We start from the raw sequence: 19,952 nt of genomic DNA on the forward strand, positions 1-19,952 counted from the left end.
CGTTTCTTTGTTCTCCAACGTCGGACTCAGGCACCCACTCACCGGTCCTGCCACCCTGTTTCCCTAGTATCCAGGACCCCACGCATGCACTGTGTCTGTGCTCTGGTCCGGATGTCTGGGGCTGGGAATTCAGCAGTCCTGGGCTCCCTCTCCCTCCCTGTTGACTTCTCTCCTCCCGCCGGGAGCTGGGGGGAGGGGCGCTCTGGTCCCGCGGGGCCGGGGCTTGTATCTTACCCCCTTTGTGAGGCGCTGAGTTCTCGCAGGTGTGGATGTGGTCTGGATGTTGTTCTGTGTCCTCTGGTCTCTATTTTAGGAAGAGTTGTCTTTGTTATATTTTCATAGATATATGTGGTTTTGGGAGGAGATTTCTGCTGCTCTACTCATGCCGCCATCTTGGCTCCACCCCTCCACAGGAACACACTTCTATATACCTTAGAATCATGCTAAATTCCTGGGACTTATCTTTGATTTCCCCACTTTTGCTACCTTAGTTCTTCCCATAATACAATTATTAAGCTGGTCCTTTCAGCTCTACCTCCACCATATGTCTCTAAACTGATTACTTCTCCCCAGCTTCACTGCTATTATCCTCATTCATTCCACCATATTTAAGCCCGTGATGTACCTCAATAGCACATTACACATTCCCTAAATTCCATTCTCCGTATATCAGCCAGTGTCACTATTTACAAATGTAAATAAGGCCATCTCACTGTATTTCCATGGACCCTGACTTCTCAAATTAGGATACAATCCAGACTCTTCTCCGTGGCTGACCAGACTCCAAATAATCCGGTTCTTGCCTGCCTTTCTGAACTAATCTCACTCCAGGCTCCAGTCACTGGCCTTCCTTCTCTCTCTCTCTTGACCAAAAAGGCTTGTTCACTTGAGCATCTCCTCACCTGGATATTCTCACTGCAGACTCTTCCCACCTTACAGGTCACAGCTCAGATGTTACAGCAGAATCTTCCCTCAGTCACCTTACTTCCCCTCTGCTGTTCTCCCTGCCACTCTCTATCTCATAACTTGTTCTGTTTTCTGCACAGTTCTCATCACATTTGAAATCCCTATATGTATTTATTTGTGAGCCGGTTTCTGCCTCTCCTGACTAGGAGAAGGCTGCAGGAGGGCAGGGGCTTGCCTGTGTTGTCCATCACTGCACAGCCAGCTCCTGGAAGTGTGGCTTACCATAAGCACTCAAATATCTTTTTGAACAAGTGAATACCAAAAAATGATCCCACTATGAGTTTGTACTTCTGATACCATTAAGGACACTCATTTTCTTATTTTAGAATTTCACCCAAGTTTTTTTCAATTATAGTATCCTCACTCATGGTCTAATTATCTTAATAAATATTACAAAGTTATTGAAGATTTATTGTGCTAAGCATTTTATATGACTTTTAATTCTTACAGATGATGTAAAATCCTGTGAAGCCCACGCTCTCATTTTAGAGAAAAGAAACAGATGCCAAGGAAAGTTAAAGAACTTGCTCAGGACCACAGATAAAATAATGCCAGGCCTGGAATCTAAACAAAGGTTTATCTCTCTCTAAATGTTAAGCTCTTTCAAACTTACACAGTAATGCATCTGAGAAGGGTACATAAATAACAAAATGGAGGAAATGTTAAAAAAAAACAACAACTCTTCAGTATGCAAATGTCGAAGACCAGAGGAAAATAGTTGAATACTACAAAGGTACAAATAAAATGATGATATATTTGGTTAAGGGTGAGGACATGGCAAATTAATTTCATACAAGAAAACTTATGGAAATTTTACAGTAACAGAGTATAGAGAGTAATTATACAAATATCTCTAATATATAAATATCTCCAAATATTTTAAGTATGTTATAGTTGGATAATAAGTTATTTGGGGAAATCTGAATGTTTTAGAATTCTAATCCTCCCCTGATGAGGCTGAAGCAAAGGAGGCCAAGCACACCTTTTGGCACCTGTCTTTCAGTAGAGCCATCAGGCAAAGCTTACCATGGGATCCTAACTCTCTCACGAGGGTGTCCCACTCAGTTTTACAATATAATTACTCTGTTCAAATCAATGGGTGCTGGGTCTCCTCTAAAAATATTTTAGAGAATCTCACATAGTTAAAATTCGTAGTGAATTTACAAATGATTAAATGTAATTTTAATATCTTACAAAGAAATTGAAACTGAGATGAATAATGATCTATAATTTGTAAAGTGTTTTCATATACATGGGCTCATTACATTTTTATAATAGGCATGTGAAGTAAGAGAATGGCTCTTTTCATTCCCACTTTTACAGAGAATTCAAATCCAATGTTTGTGACTATATGATAAAAATTCACATAACGTTAAGCTGTCATAAGGTGGGCTCCTACCATCCAGGAGTGAAAACAGAAAGGAACATGAGATTCTGAGACTTGGTATTGCTAAGAAAAGGCTGCCCAAGCTACTCTCTGTATTAGAGAGATGTCCTTAAACCTAGTGTTTAAGAAATTTTATGTATTTCTCTGGAAGTATAGGCATTAGAGCTTCATTAGCTACCATGGAAACATACCATTCTATTTATGGTATATAACCAGAACAAAACAAAAAACATTGCCAACAGAGACCTGAATTCGTAATAAAATTAATTCCTTCCTTTAGTTATAAGAATGAAGAAAAATACTGAGAAAAGTAAGCAAATACTATTATTTCTAAGTAAAACATATTTTTTCTTTGTGAAAGAATACTAACAAATCAAGAAAAAAGAAAAAGAAAATCTCAGTGGAAAGGAGACAGATAGCAATTCCTATAATAAAAAATATAATAAATATATAGTTTAGTTCAGAGAAAAATGGATTACAGGCAAACAGATTTACAAATAAGGAAGATGAATCTAAACAGACAGGAAAACACAACTGCTGTCAGAAATAGAAGACCTAGGAGTGAAAGAAGGAAGCTAAGTAAAGAGCTAAATAATTAATTCTACCAGTATTTTTAAATTAGGTAATTGACATAGAAAGTATAAAATGAAAACATCAGTAAAACAAGGAGGTGGGGATGGGGTGGAAGCTAAAGTGAGATGGATGGACATACCGATAAGTCAGGAAAGCCTGAAAATGTTAAAATCAAAAACAGGGACTAGTCTTGAAAATTCCCTGACCAGACAAAACCAGTTTAGTCATATAAACAAAGCTTAAATTACCTTATTTTGTAAGACCAATTTGACCTGGGTCATTGCTTGTTTATGCCTCTGGAAATCATAAGCAAAACTTGAAGTGTGTCCCAAGGTTGGGACCAATTACTTATCACTTAAGAAAATTCAATTATAAGCAATCACTCTAAAGAACAAATATTTACTTTACTGCTTTCTCACTACACATGATGCTTTATAACAACATACCCCTGAGCATCATTCCATGTTTTGAGGTGAGTGCTCCCAGTGGGCAAATGGTGTTTTCCTTTCTGCTTATGGAAGATCCTTTAACATTCCTTATAAAGCTGGTTTAGTGGTGATGAACTCCTTTCCTTTTTGCTCCTCTGGAAAACTGTCTCTCTCCCTCAATTCTGAATGATTACCTTGCTAGACAGAGTATTCTTGTTTGTAAGATTTTTCCTTTCAGCATTTTAAATATATCCTGCTAATATTTTCTGACCTGCAAAGTTTCTGCTGCAAATCAGCTAATAGGCTTATGGATTTCACTTGTAGGCGACTATTTGTTTTGTTTTGCTTTTTCTTGCTGACTTTAAAACACTCTGTCTTTAATTTTTGCCATTATGATTATATGTCTTGGTGTAGATCTCTTTGGGTTTATCTTATTTGGGACACTGTGCTTCTTAGACCTGGATGTCTGTTTTTCCTCCTCCAGGTAAGGCAAGTTTTCAGCATTATTTCAAATAATTATTCTGCCCCTTTGTCTGTCACTTCTTCTCCTGAGACCCCTATAAGGCAAATGTTAGTGTACTTGGTGTTATCCCTGAAGCCCTTTTAAACTATCCTCATTTTTTAAAATTCTTTTTACTTTATGCTATTCAGACTGGGTGTTTTCCCTGTCTTGCAGATCACTGATCCACTTGTTAACATCATTGAATCTGCTGCTGATTCCCTCTAGTGTATTTTTTTCATTCTGTTATTGTATTATCTTGCTCTGATTGGTTCTTTCTTACATATTTTAATCCTTTGTTAAAGTTCTCACTGTGTGCTTCCATTCTTCTCCGGAGTTCAGAAAGCATCTTTATAACAATTACTTTGAACTTTTTATCAGATAACTTACTTATCTCTGTTTCATTGGGGTTTTTATTTATTTTTTCCCTGGGGTTTATCTTATTCTTTCATTTGGAACATATTCCTCTGGTCTCTTATGTTTGACTTTCTGTTTGTTTCTATGAATTGGGCAGAACAGCCACCTCCCACAGTCTTAAAATTAAGAATGGCTAAGGGGAGGAGCATCCTTTGTGCAGACAGCATGGGCAAGCAGCTTTAGCAGGCTGGCTGGAGCTGGGGTGGCTATGGGTTGGAGGTTCCCAGGGGCCCACTTAGGTGCATTGGTCTGGGGAGGCCCCAGTGTGTACTCTGCTGGGGCTGCCTGGTGGTACAGTTGGGATAGGTGCAGGTTGGGGGAGATCCAGGCTGCATTAGAGTGATAGTTGTAGTTGGTGTGAGACAGGAGTTTGGGGCATGCAGGGGTAGCCCTTGCAAGCTCGCTACAGCACTGGGACTCTGCTGTCATCTGCACCATAAAGGTGGCAGGGGAGTATAATAAATGGTGCTTAGTGGTCCTCCACTCCAGAGAGTTTCAGCAGTTCCTGGCAGTTTCATTTCCTTTACTTACACACTAGTTACCCATTAAACCATTCGCTTTTTTTCTGCTGTGTCTGGGGCAGGCAAGCCTGTGTGCAAGCCCTTAGTAGTATTCCTCCCTATTGCAGAGTGCCACATTGGTGGTGGGATGTCCCTTATTACTATGTCTCTATTTCTACTATCCTTTTCTATGTGATTGCTCTATCATTTGTTGTGCAGAAGGTATTCAATCAGCCTCAATTATTCTTCAGGAAGGAATGTTCTATATGTAGATTTAAATTCAGAGTGTCTGTGGGAGGTGTGTCTGGGATCTCCCTACAGTGCCTCTTGGACCTTTCTGAAGTAGAGACTCACAAGCCAAAAGAGCTGTACTAACCAGAGCCAGGGTAGAAAAACCTAACTGTAAATGAACTGTTGGAGGCTTTACGTAATTCTGGATGACATTGCTTAAGGGTTGTTGATCCAAGGGTATAATATAAATATTTATGCAACCAAAGTATAAGCACATAAATACATAAAGCAAATAATAACATAAGGAGGAAATAGGTGCTATAATAATACCAGGGGACTTTATCAGCCTACTTATATCAAATAATAAATCATCTAGACAAGAAAATCAGTAAGGAAACATTGGCATTCAATGACACATTAGAACAGATAGACTTAGTACACAGAACATTTCATCCGAAACTGCAGAATACAGATTCTTTTCAAGTACACATGGCACAGTCTCCAGGAAATACCATGTTAGTCCACAAAATAAGTTTCCATAATTTTAAGAAGACTGAAATCATATCACGCATTCTCTTTGAGCACAATGGTTCAAAAGCAGAAATCAATTAAAATAAGAATACTGGAAAAAAAACACAAACTTGGAGACTAAAGACCATGCCACTAAAAAGACAATGAGTAGGTGAAGAAATTAAGAAGGAAATTAAAAAGAAGAGAAACCCTTGAAATATACAAAAGGGAAAAACAGCTTTTCAAAATCTATGGGACACAGAAAAGGCAGTTATAGAAGGGATGTTCATAGTGCTTTGGCCTACCTCAAGAAACAAAAAAACTTCAAAATGGCCTAATTTTTTACTTAAAGAAACTAGAAAAAGAAGAACAAACAAAGCCTAAAGTTGGTAGAATGAAGGAAATAATAAATATCAGAGTAGAAATAAATTAAATAAGACAAAAAACAAAAAGAAACAGGAAAGGTCAATGAAACTAAAATCTGGTTCTTTGAAAAGATTTAAAAAAATTAGTAAATCTCTAGTCACACTCATCAAGACAAAAGAGAGAGGGCCCATATAAGCAAAATTTGAAATGAAAAATAAGTTACAAGATAAATACAAAGGATCATGAGACTACTACATTTATTGGTAAAATAATTGGAAAACCAAGTCAAAATGGATAAAAAAAGTTGGAAACACCTAACCTTCCCATACTGAATCATGAAGAAATAGAAAATCTGAATAGAATAGTAATGAAATTTAACCATAAATTTAAAAACTCCCAAAAAGCAAAAGTGCTGGAACAGACAACTTCACAGGTAAATTCTACCAAAAATTTAAAGAAGAGTTAGTAGCTATCTTTCTCAAATTATTCCAAAATTGAAGGAAAATGAATATTCCAACTTACATGGCCAGCATTACCCTGATACCAAAACCAAAGACATCATACACACATACACACACACACACACACAAAGTATGGGCCAATATCCTTGATGAATACAGATGTAAAAATCCTCAATAAAATATTAGCAAACCAAATTCAACAATACACTAAGATCAGGAATAAGATAAAGGTGAACACTATCACAACTGTTATTCAATACTGTATTGAAATCCTAGCCACAGCAATAAGGCAAGAAAAATAAATACTAAGTATCCAAATTAGAAAGGGAAAAGTGAAACTGTCATTATTTACAGATGACATATTATATAAAGAAAACTCTAAAACTCCATGAAAAACTACTAGAACCAATGGATGGATTCAGCAAAATCACTGGATACAAAATTACATACAAAAATTGGTTGAATCTTTATACAGTAATAAACTATTAGAAGAGAAATTAAGAAAACAATCCCTTACAATTGCATCAAAAAAAATAAAACACCTAGGAATAAATTTAACCAAAGAGGTGAAAAACATGTTCTCTGACAACTATGAGATATTAATGAAAGGAACTGAAGACACAAATAAATGGAAAGATATACTGTGCTTGCGAGTTGGAAGAATATTAAAATGTTCATACTACCCAGAGCAATCTACAGATTCAGATTGATCCCTATCAAAATACCAAGATTTTTTCACTTAACTAGGACAAAGAATCATAAATTTTGTATGAAACAGTAAAAGAAGAGCCAAACAATAGCCATATAAATAGCTAGAATAGCCAAAACAATCTTGAGAAAGAACAAAGCTGGAGGTATCATGCTGCCTGATTTCAAACTATACTACAATGCTATAATAATCAAAACAGCATGGTACTAATATGAGAAAAGCCTCACAGATCAATGGGAGAGAATAGAAAGCCCAGAAATAAACCCACACATATGTGATCAATTAAACTATGACAAGGGAGGCAAGAATACCCAATGGGGAAAGACCATCTCTTCAGTCAGTGGTTCTGAGAAAATGGACAGCTACATGCAAAAGAGTGAAAATGGACCACCGTTTTACACCATATACAAAAATAAATTTAAAATGAATGAGCAACTTGAATTTAAGACCTGTGAAGAGATAAAACACCTAGAGGAAAACACAGGCAGCAAGCTTTCTGACACTGGCTTTAGCAATATTTTTTGGGGGACCCATCTCCTCAAGCAAGGAGAACAAAAGCAAAGTAAATAAGCTTTGACTACATTAAACCAAAAGCTTTGCACAACCAAGGAAACAACAAAACATAAAGACAGCCTACCAAATGGGAGAAGATATTTGCAAATTACACATCTGGTAAGGAGTTAGTATCCAAAATATATATATAACTTACACAACTTAGTATAAAAAAAACTATGTGAAAAATGAGCAGAGGACTTGAATATACATTTTTTTCCAAAAAAGACAGCCAACAAATTCATGAAAAATGCTGAACATCACAACCATAAGAGAAATGCAAATAAAAATCACAATGAGGTAATACCTCACACCAGTCAGACTCGCTATTGTCAAAAAAAAAAAAAAACAGCAAGTGTTTACAGTAGGCAGAGAAAAGGGAATCCTCATACACTGTTGGTAGGAATATAAATTGGTACAGCCACTATAGAAAACAATATGGAGGATCCTCAAAAAATTAAAAATAGAACTACCATATGATCCAGCAATGCACCTCTGGATATTTATCCAAAAAGGATGAAAACACTAAATTGAAAGAGATATTTCCACCCTTATGTTTATTGCATCATTATTTACAATAGCCACAGTAAAGAAGCAAACTAAGTCTCAATCAGTAGATGAGTGGATAAAGAAGAAATGGTAGCAACTGAAGGGTATTGTGCAAAGTGAAATAAGTCAAAGATGAATACCATATGATTTCACTTAGTTGTGGAATCTAAACAACAAACTAATAAACAAAACAAAATAGAAATAGACTCACAGATATAGGAAACAAATTGTTGGTTTCCAAAAAGGGAGGGGAGAGGGTAAGGATGGAGTGTGAAATATATGAAGGGGCTTAAGAGATACTAATTTCCAGTTATAAAATAAATAGGTCATGGGGATGTAATGTATAGCATAGGGAATAGAGTCAATGTTATTGAAATAACTTTGTATCATGATAGATGATAACCAAACTTCACAGGGATCATTTCATAAAGTATAAAAATATGAAATCACCATGATATACACCTGAAGCTAATAGGATAGTTTATGTTAGTTACACTGCAATTAAAAATGAACAAAGAAAAAGTCCAACAGCACTTTTTTGTTGTTGTTATGTTGTATATACAATGAATTTTGTTAGGACATGCATTTTTAAATTCAGGCACAAAACAATATCATCCTTGTTTTTTTCATTAGAAGAATAACCTTTTAATAATAAAAATAAGATTCCTGATCCTGATTTATTGTTTGAGAAGTACTTATTTACACAGTTATTTTTCTCTTCTGATGAATGTGAGGAGTCAAACATTTCCTAAGTACAATGAATTTGGTGTTAGACCATGAGGTGTCATATATTCCTTAATAATAAAATATTTACCTTAGATTTATATAACATTCCTTTTGTGTTCACGTGTGTGTGTTTGGAGAAAACACAATAATCATGTGAAAATAGTTAAAAACTCTTGAAATATCTTGTTCTGCTATCATTTAAAATCTCTTTAAGTGTTAATGCCTTTTGGAAAATTCTGGCATATTTCTAACAAGTTAAATATGTGGGTGCTTCCTAAAGTGTAACACTACTTGAACCTCAGGTTTTAATTTATTAATAAATTCCCTTGTCAACAAGTGTGGATAAAGTGAAGTTTCCTGTGGCCAAGATTTTCACCTGGCCCTGGTTGGCTAGCTCACTACACATGTGTGGCATATGTCATTATTGACTATATATAAAGAGCTCCCCCCAGTGCTCTGCGCAACATGGTGGCATGGCTGCAAGGTTGCAGGAGAGTAGAGACGAGACTGTAGTGGTGGCAGCACCGAGGACAGAGACTGAGACAGCTGCAGGGATAGAGAGGCCCAGAGACAGAAACCAGCTTGCTGCATGCATACTCGCTCTGAGTGGATGGGATACTAGTGACTGACCTGCCACTGTGGGAATAAAGTTGGGTATAAGCCTTTCACCCCAAGAATGTTCCATTGTCATTTCTTTGATCACATTGAATCCATAGTGAACTTGTCTGGGGTTGAAACCCATTGGCAAGACAACAAGTTTGTATTTATTATATCCCAGGGAATTGACCTTGGGTTGTAAGAAATAAAAAAATTAAGACAGAGTCATAGCTCCAGTTCTTTTATTGTGATATTTTGTTTTAGTACCCTTCCCTGTAAACTGATGTTAGATTAAATGATTTTTAAGAACTTGCTGGCTCTAAAATCTTGTGATAGTCCTATATAAAATTGTTAGTGAAGAATATTGTGGTGGATTAAATACAACCACAGATTCATTACAATTTCTCTCATTAAGAGATAGTGTTTATTTCCCCTCTCCCTAAGTTTGGGCTGAGTTTGTAACTGCTTAGCCTATTGGAGGTGGGGAAAGTGAAGCTGTGCTGGCTCCAGGTGTAACACTTAAGAATGCTTGGCAGTTTCAACGTTTGTGCTTGTTGCTGACTCTGTGTTTCCAGGTAGGATATGTGGCTCCTTTGTTAGGGATGACTCACAGAGACACCAGGTGGAGACAACAGTCCCTGGGGCCACTTGGAGAAAAATGCACTGCTCTTGCAGCCTGCCAATTGACATCAAATACTTACAGCCTCAGCTGCCATTTTAATAACCACATGAGACTCAAATGAAACCAGAACTGCCCAGCTAATCCCAGTCAAGTCACAGAATGATAGATGTTAAAAGTTAGTAAGCCTTTAATTTGAATTAAATTTAAGCTCCTAAATTTCAGGATTATTTGTTATAATACAGCAATAGATAACTGTGGAGAAACTGGAAGTTCTATGGCCAAGATCCTCACCTGAACCTAAACTACTTGACGATATAACTGGCCTGCTGCTAGGCTACTGCTTCCACACGCTAGGCAATATGCTGTTATTGACTGAGTCATTATATAAAGAGCTCTGCCCAGTAGCTCTGGGTAGAGGCAGAGAGGAAGGAGGGTTACAGGCCTGCAAACTGTTGGATGCAGACGTAATTCGAGCCTTGCCGGGAGAACAAGCCTTGTAATAAACCCTTTCACACCAAGAACTATCCATTGTCAATCCTCAGTCTCACTGAATCCATTGTGAACTTGCCTGGGGCTGAAACCTATTGACAAGACAATAACTGAAACTGATATTATATAATATTTGGAATTGCAGTAAGTATAACTGCATTATTTATCCTACAATTTATATATTACAAATCATACCAAATAAAGTACCTATATATACACATACAGCCTGTTTTCCTATAATTTAATATGTATGCAGTGCTTAAAAAGTCACCAAACTATGTGAAATCTTGCAATATAAACCAAAAAGCCTCTGGGAAATGTGAAGTTAGGTATATATCAGAAAATTTGACAGTGACACATAAAAAATAAAACTAGGAACCTAATATGGTAGCAGTTTTGCACATATTAAATTACTAAAAAATATATAAATATTATGACAAATGAGACACTTTACCTTGTAAAAGGCCTGAAGTTTGCTTGTAGAAAAGGTGTCAGAGTTGCAGCTGTAAGTTATTGTGAATCATCCTCTCCGCTGAGGAGCAGCTAAGGCCCAGCTTGACTATAAGAAAGTTATATAGGAAAACATTCCCTTAATTAACAACAAAAAGAAATTACTGAAGGTACAATTTCCCCAAAATACATATAAACCATTGTGTATTTCAATTTCAGCTCATAATAAACTTCATCTACATGATATACAGTCCAGGGGAAAAAAATTAAAATAGTATCCCTTTCACCATTTAACTTAACTTTCAGTTTTATCACAATTACTCAGCTATTTATTTGCTGTAATTTTCCGAAATACTATTTTTCCTAAAAAAGTAACTTAAAGAAAATGTCATGTTGTAATCAACTAATAATAAACCTCTTCACAAAGACACAAGATTTCTTGTAAGATATTTTGTTTTGACATGCCTTCATTTCAAAACTGTCAAAGAAAGATTTTAAATGAGACCTATTTAGAATCAAGATTTTACTTTTTTCAGGAGACAGCCTATTTTTCCAATTAAATGCAGTTGAAGAAAAATAACTAGCCTATCATAGAAAAAGTAGATACTGTGGTAACTGGAGGGAAAAAAACAGATAAGCTCTTTATTAGAGGAAGTCTCTTGCTGTGTAGAGTCCTTTATTTGAAAGACTCCCTTTTATTTTTGAAGTCCAGACAAGGAAAAAAAATGCACCTTCTACTAAGACTTCGAGAAATTCTCTTAAACAGCATTCTGCTCTAATATGACTTTATAAGGGCAAACAAAGAATGCATGCTTGAGATGTTACATAAACTGCCATATAACACTTGATAGTAAAATGAGAAGTAAAACTTCAATCCTAATTAAATTTGAGATTCAAATGGGTTCCCAGAGAAACTAATTGAAAAATGGTGAAATATATTATCAAGTAGAAATTCCTAATATCTGTTACACAATTGTAACCCCTCAAGCAACATAAGTTACTTTAACAAACCTATTGAAAAGACTTAAATGTTTTTGATGGAGATCTTGAACAATTATAAGGAGTAGTCCTTCTAAATGCTGGTGTGTTTCAAAAGAGGACATGCAAGTAACTTAGAATGATAGGAATGGTTTTCTTGTTTTGTTTTTTTTACTTGATTTAATTGAATTGAAATCATATCAACTAAAAGAACAAAGTAGTCATTTGCTCTACTCTTGAAATCGTCTAGCTAAATTTAAGAGAAAAAAGTTGCTTCACTGCTTTTAAATTAATACATTTACAAGTGTGCCATTATTGGACAGGCCAAGTAAATGGTCGCACTTACCTGAGATTAGAGTTCAAAGAGCTGAAATCAGCATATGAGAAACTTTTAAGACAGGCAGGATGCTGCAGAAAACTGCAGTACCCTCTCACATCTGCTTAGGCCCTTTCAAAACAGGCTTCTCAAGAAGCAGCTGTATTGGCAGTGGCCCCATAACCTCGTGTTAGGTAACACTCTAATTAGCCATACACGGTCTGTGAACCTGGTGAGAGTCACAGAGTGTAACAAAGTGTGTCAAACAAAGTGTCAACGAAGTGTAACAAATAGTGTCACAAGAGTATAACAAACAAAACCCGCACCAAGGGACTGGCTTTGGTACCACACCTGGAAGACTGACGTAGTTAGATACCGTGATGTTCAAACTCCACGGAGATCCTGTAATAGGCCTTTAATATTTTAATGAAAGGGTTTCTAATTAGCTAAAAAGTTAACAAATATACATACGTAAATAAGCACAGCGTACAAAATGTTTCAGGATAATGTTTTCAACACAAAATACTCGAGGGAAATATTTCAAGTGTCAGTTTCAACCCCTTCACTCCCAGCCACGAGGAACTTGTCCCGATCCTCCGGGGTGCGCACCGCAGGTCTCCCGGCGCGGTCTCCGGCCCCTCCCCCGGGGTGACTGCCTCGGGCGCTGGCGTCCGCGGCACCCTTCTTCTCCGGGCGCCCGGCCTCAGAGGCTCCCCGAGGGGGCGACACGCGGGCGGCCCTTTCCCTGGCGCCCGGGGTCCGCGGACGCAGCCGGGGACGATGCGGGGGGGTCCGAGAGCGCGGGGCGCTGGGGGCGCTGGGAGCGGCTGGCGGGGGGGGCGCGCACAGGACTCGCGCGTCCCCGGGACCCGCCGGCCGCGCCGCCGCCGCCCTCACACCGCCTCCCGGCGCCCGTGCCGCGCGCGACCGCCAGCCCGGGGAGGGGCGGCTGGAGGCGGGGGCTGCAGCTCCTCCACTCGCTGGCCTCCAGCCTGGGTGGGCCCCGCGGAACGGCCACCCCGGGTGTTGGCCTGGGGACCCGGGGAGTCCCGAACCCGTCCGGCCGGTTCCGACGGCCACTGCAGGCGGGTTGGTGGTGGCCGCCGAGGATGAGCCGCGTCGCGCCCCCAGAGAGCTGGTGTGTCTCTGAGGCTGCGTGGGGGCGCGGCTGTAGGAGCACCCCAAAGTGGAGCACAGTCAAAGTGGGGCGTTTACTGACGGCTCTTGGGACAGTGGGCGGAAGACGCCCAGCTACCTCTGCGCTTCAAATAACGTTAACAATTATGATGATGATGAATAGTGAAAAATAGTATCTCTACGGTTGAGAAACCCAGTGTACATCGCATTAGCCCGTCATCACTAGTATGTCAGGTTAATTTAATAAACTTTTGATATGATGCAACAAGGACATGTAATTTCTGAGGTAATTTCCCGCAAAATCATAAACTCAGTTTAATCATGAGAACACACCAAACTCAAAATGAGGACATTCTACAAAGTACATACCTGACGCTCTACAAAGTGTCTCAGTCATCACAGCCAAGGAAAGACTGAGTAGCTATCAAAGGAGACTCAAGTAACAGTATGGCTAAAGGCAACATGTTATTTCAGATTAGGTTCTGGAGCAAAAACGGGAGCTTAGTGAAAACATTAGGGAAACCCAAATGAAATCTGTAGTTTACTAAACAGTATTGTGCTGATATGAGTATATATATATATACATATATATATATATATATATATATATATGTATATATGTTAAAAAATAGCATGGCTCAAGATGTAAACATTAGGGGAAGTTTTGTGAATGATATACTAGAAGTCTCTGTGCTATACTGACAACTCTTCTGTAAATCTAAAATTATTTCAAAATAAAAGTACCAAAGAAAATATGTGCCAGTTTTAACGTGAAACCAGCCAAAGGTAATGGTAATTTATAGAGGCTGTATCTCTCATAACACACAGCCTCTTCAATTCAAAGTGACAATCTTGATTAACACTCAAATGTTCTTATATTCAAGAGGCACTTCACAAATAATACATAATCAAACTGAGACTCTTTTCTGACATATTCCCAAGATACGGGCATTTGTTCTCTTCTTCTATAAGATGGTTGGAACATTTATTTTAGAGTCCCCAAATGCACATATTTTTAAGAGTAGTTTGTGGACTCATTGGCAATTTTATTTTTGCTTAATGACTTTCAGAACTGAATTAGAAATTCTCTGGTATTAGATACAAATTTTCTAAATAGGAAACTAAAATAGAGATGAGATTCATAAGCTAATTTCAGCTTGCAAAATGTTATTTTATTAAACTCTAGATGTATGGGTATATTATTACACAACTAATTTTAAAGGTAAAGCAGGTGAGGCTTACAGAAATACAACTCCTCAGACCTGAATGTGAATGTTGGAAAGAAGCCTTCAGTTCAGACCTTTTTACTCAGAATTTTCATACTCTTTCCAATAAACAACATTGTTTATTCAAATACTGCATATTTATGTTGATGATATGGGGCTAACATAAGTTATGCCAAGTACTAAATGCTAGAAATCTTTATTTTTATTTGTGTTGAAGGCTATTATTTTAAAACTGCTCAAACAGCTTTTGCAAACTTACCTTTTTTCTATTTTTAAAAATTAAACTTTTTAGAATGTTATTTATACTCAGCACAAATATTGATATACTTTACTTTCTACTTGAATAACAGAGAATGGGTAAGATGAACTGCTTATATATTTTGAAGTAGACAGCTGGTGACAGGTGGGAAAAATTCAGTAAAATTTCCCCCACATTACAAAGTTGTTTAGTACATTTTATATAGATACTCTAGAATCGGGTTTTTTTGCATATTTTTATATAAGGAAAAATATTTCAGTGATTTTTCCATGTAAAATCAATTCCCAATTTCAAAACAGACAACATGGGCACTTTTTTTTTTAACGGTTTATTTAATGACATTTAGCCAAGAGAATGCTGCCACTGTGACCACCTACGCTAGCTCTCATGCAAGGTTTCGTTTTCCTTATAAATCTCACCACCACCAGTGGGAGATTCTTTTTTAAGTCCCTTGCTTTTATCTTTGACCAGAAAGCACCAATAAGATCTTAGCCATCCTTTCCACAAGTAAAAACACAATAATAGGAGTATCTAAAGAAATTGCTTATAGAGCTAAATAGAAGAGACCGAATGCTCCCCAGAAAGATTTTTCTAATTACTAATTTCTGTAATTTATATTAAAACCATGCTTAATACATAATTCCTATATAACCTTTATAAAGCTCATTAACACCTCATTTAAAGTGAATTTAAAAATTCTATAATAATGTTCATGGAACTTTTGATGTAGTGGAAAAAAGATTGAATTTAGATTCAGAGGCCCTGGGTGTTTGTATTTCCATTTCAGTGTTTCTAAATGGATTCCCTGAACCAAGCCATGTGGAAAGTGACAATACAGATCTTCAGGAGCCAGTGCAGACCTATAAAAAACAGAATCTTTCATAGTATTAGGAACCTACGTTATTATCAAAAACCTCTAGTGATTGATAAAAATATCTATTTCTACCTATGCTGCTTAAATATTCTGCATTTGTGAAGTGAGTCATAAATTATACAAATTTATGAATTCGTATAAATACAAATTCTCTGTATTTATACCTAATCTAATATGTTAGATTTAGATCCAAATCTGAATATCTTTGGATGTTTTAGATTTCTTTCAGCTATAAGGATTGCATTAAATATCTTTAAATATCCTGTCATTGGTGCAATAGCTCTTTTCATAAAGCTTTCAAAAGGCTCCATTAAACACATATAAACTGCAGTTATGTACAATAATAGTCTGTTTATGGTGAAGATGTTGTAGTCACAATCCATTATTTTTACACTAATAATTGCAGCATTGTTAACACAAAATATGAAAATAATTTAGTGCTGTGTGACTACTCTTGCCTGGCTTTTAAACTTGCTGTCAAAAATAGCTTCTCACAAAAAATATTTACTTTCTATCCTTGGGAAGATATGTATGATGAAGATGAAAATGCTCTCACAAATAACTTACACTCTGCAAAAAATACTGTAAATCAGGTTCTCTTTGAGGGAGATTTCAAAACCGAAGAAAAGCATTCTAATTGTTAACTTCCAATATAGGTTAAAGTGATCTCCATCATTTGGTTTCAAACAATCTCCAACAATAAAGTTTCAAATGTAAATAATATTTCTTAGGATGTTTCAGAGTATGTTTTTCACTGCTTAAATATTGGTTTATGAGAAAGGTATTTAAAATACAAATAATTCTAGAGTTATAGTACCAAGTCAAAAGTAAACATATGGGACAAGAATTATTTTTGGCATCACAGAAATAATAATACAAACAGGTCCAAATATATATCATATGCAGTACAGATTAAAGAATCAACATAGTTGTGGTAAATAATTACAAATACCCTTTGAAAGTGTTAACTAATCTATGTGATCTCTTTATCAGACCTGTGACACTTCATTGCATGTACTTTCAACAGAATATATGCTTCCAGTTCTCATAATAGTTTCAAAAAAAAGTCTTCAGTGAGTACACTGACCAAAAGAAAAAACTACAGTAAAGGAATAATAAAAGAGAAAAGAGCAAAAAGGTGCTTAATTTTGAGCTCTGAATAAATTATCATAAAATCTATTAATTTCTAATCTATTGACTACATATGGAATTCAGAGATCGTAATTTTAAGTTTTGCCTCAGGGAAAATAAATGATTGAATTGATTAATGCAGTTCCATTATCTAATAAAAATATTATTCTGGTACATTTAGAATAGCTAGAGTCTGAAACAATTTTATTTTATTATGTCTACTGAACTGGATTATATGCTACACTAAACATTTATCGAGAGTAAATTTTTAATGTTATTTTCGATTTTGTCATGGATTTTTTTAATTCCAATAGGCATTGGGTGCTTGTTCTTGATCATAATTTAGCATAAATCAACACTCTGCTTTTGTCAAAGAAATATTTCCTATCATGAGCTACTCTACTATGTCCTCTGGTTGACATAAACAGTATACATACATACATGTATTATAATAAAAATGAAACAGACACAAAAAAACGTATGTACTTTTAAGTATATCCTTCATCTTATTAGATGAAGAATGATTAGGGTGTTATGTATGACACCTTCATCCCTCAGAATCAGTCTTTTTTTGATTCCAGGGCTTGACCCACTGAAAATCTGTTTTAACATAATGTCATTGTTTTTCTACTGGCTCATGCTTGAATTGTGATTCACTATCTCAGTGGCCCTGGGAAAAGTTCCATTGGATTTGGTTGTGAAAAGAATCTGGTAACTACAGATTTTAGCCTCCTGTTTATATTACTTATTTGCATGTTATTCTATAGAAAATTTTAATGACATATTTCATTTTCAAGTTCATGCTATATGTGATTGAGCACTACATTGTTATTTCTTTTTGTGTATGCAATTTTGCATGATAGATAACAAACTTATTACTGAACTTTGTGTTAAACACTTCAGATATGAGAATGGCTGTTCAGAGTCAGTAATAATAATCAGGTGCACAAAACATTCATACAAAAAGACATCATTTGTCCTTTAACTTCACAAAAGCCTGCTCTCTTGTGGTTTAATTACAGAATCATAGTTTATGATTTTATCAAAAGCTGAAAACTAATTACTTTTTACAAACAAAAGTTAAATGTTTCTAAGAAGCCAAAGCAAGACTGTGATACTGCTCTGTTGTTTCAGGGAAATTTTTTAAATAAAATTGTTCCCTAATATTTTCAGGTTTAGGGGTATAAAGTCCTTTGAATTTCTTCTTTGTTCATTTTGAGGTATTGAACTTATTAGAAATATTAAAGTACATACCAGAATATGTAATAATTATGGAACTATATTAGAAATACAGAAATATATGATATAACCAATTATTAAAATATTCTATGATAAGCCATGTGACTTAGCTAGCTTAAGGGCTTGCTTACATTCTGAAGTATTACAATATTACAGACTATATAATTATTATTGCCTTTCCATTTTCAAATGTAAATGTTTTAATTGTGTTCTAAAGCTTTAAGGGTTCTAGTGTATTATCAATACAGATCTTTGCTTTACTCAGTAGCAAGATTCTGATTACAAGCTTAAACCCAAAAGAAGCATTTTCATTCTTTCCATGAATTTAATAGCGAAGTTTTCTCCCTAGATGTCCTTTCCTAGTGATATTAAAGCTCAGCATTTTCTGTAGATAATACAACACAAGATTAAAATGTGAAGAAGTGAAATAAATGGTGGATGAAAAAACTATCTGCTGTCTGTAGGCAGTGCATTGGCAGGAATTCTGTTTGCTTTACTGCAATCTTGACAGGCATCCTGCTCCCTGACTGTGAGGCTAAGTCGCCTGGGCCCCGGCTGCAAACGTGGCTGCGGGTGATTAAATCTGTCTTTTGGTCAGGAAACCACTTGTGATGTCTCTTCTCACAACTACTTATATCTCATTACAAGCCTCCTTTGTTTTCTGCAGATCCAGCTCTGCTTTTACCCAAGAAAAACAGTCCTTACATGGCATGTTTTGTTGTTCAAGAAACTTGCTTTATATTTATGGTTAAACAATGTTGATATACTCATTAACAATGAGCAGAAAATACAGAAGATATATTTCTGAAAATGTTGAAGATTGTGCATGACTTGGTATCTAAATATATATTCTTGAGTATTTCTTTAAACATATGTGTGGCTCTACATTCACTGTTCTTTAAACAATTTATTTCAAATAGCATCTTAGTGTGTATATTGCTGTGGGCTGTGCAGTCTAATCAAAGTATGTAAAATTTATTAATGCAATCTAATTTACATAAGCATAGTCAGAAAAGAACCTTGTAAAAATCTGAGTACCTGCAGTTGGATAATAAACACAGGTTGTCTGGATGAAGATGGTTATTGGAAAATATGTCAAGACAATAGTATTCAAAGGGGAAAGAAGCTATTCTGGGCCTGAAACATCATGATTCTAGATAGAGAAATGCTGATAAATCAGGGCTGGAAATATTAATTTAAAAATGAAGAAGAAATACTAGGTCACATAACTTTTCACATGTTTGTCCCACACATTTTTTTTCTACTTTGTCCCCTTTTCCATCCCTATTTCCATTGATAAATGAATGTATGCTTCTCAAATAAATTAACTCAAGAATATAATGGAGACAATTGTGAAGTTACTCTGAAGAAGCTAGCCCACCTACTTAGTGTATTAAAAAGATAATAATCTGTGCTCACAGTTACATATCCAGCAGCAATCCTAAAACACTTGTGACTACTAACTGATAATTTAACCAGAAATGAACTCATTTCTTCAAATATATAAAAATTTGCCATTTCAAGAAGACATTTTTAGGGAAGGATTAAAGATGGCAGCGTGAAAGGTGAGACAGAGGCTTCCTCCTAAAACCACATATAATAAGGAGATATAATTAATGCAACTAATCATAAAAGAGGAACAAGAAAGAGGACTGTGCCAAATTGCATACATCTGGAGAAAAGAATAAACTTCACAGAAAAGGGTATAGTACCAAAGCTGTGGCTGGGCGAGACCCAAGCCCTTTCCCTGCCCCAGCTCA

At 36.1% G+C, this 19,952-nt stretch overlaps 1 long non-coding RNA gene across 1 annotated transcript in view; it reads right to left on the reverse strand.

Annotated features, from left to right (window-relative positions):
• Positions 1-234: 234 nt before the first annotated feature.
• Positions 235-19,952, reverse strand: part of LOC140849794 (uncharacterized) — a 166,354-nt gene continuing 146,636 nt past the window's right edge. Inside the window, exons 2-3 of the long non-coding RNA XR_012131983.1 lie at positions 11,037-11,141; positions 235-304 (exon numbers count right to left, since the gene is read on the reverse strand). This is a non-coding gene — a long non-coding RNA (uncharacterized lncRNA). The remainder of the gene's footprint in view (positions 305-11,036; positions 11,142-19,952) is intronic.

Source organism: Manis javanica, chromosome 5 (assembly GCF_040802235.1).
Source record: "Manis javanica isolate MJ-LG chromosome 5, MJ_LKY, whole genome shotgun sequence".
NCBI classification, from domain to species: Eukaryota; Metazoa; Chordata; class Mammalia; order Pholidota; family Manidae; genus Manis; species Manis javanica.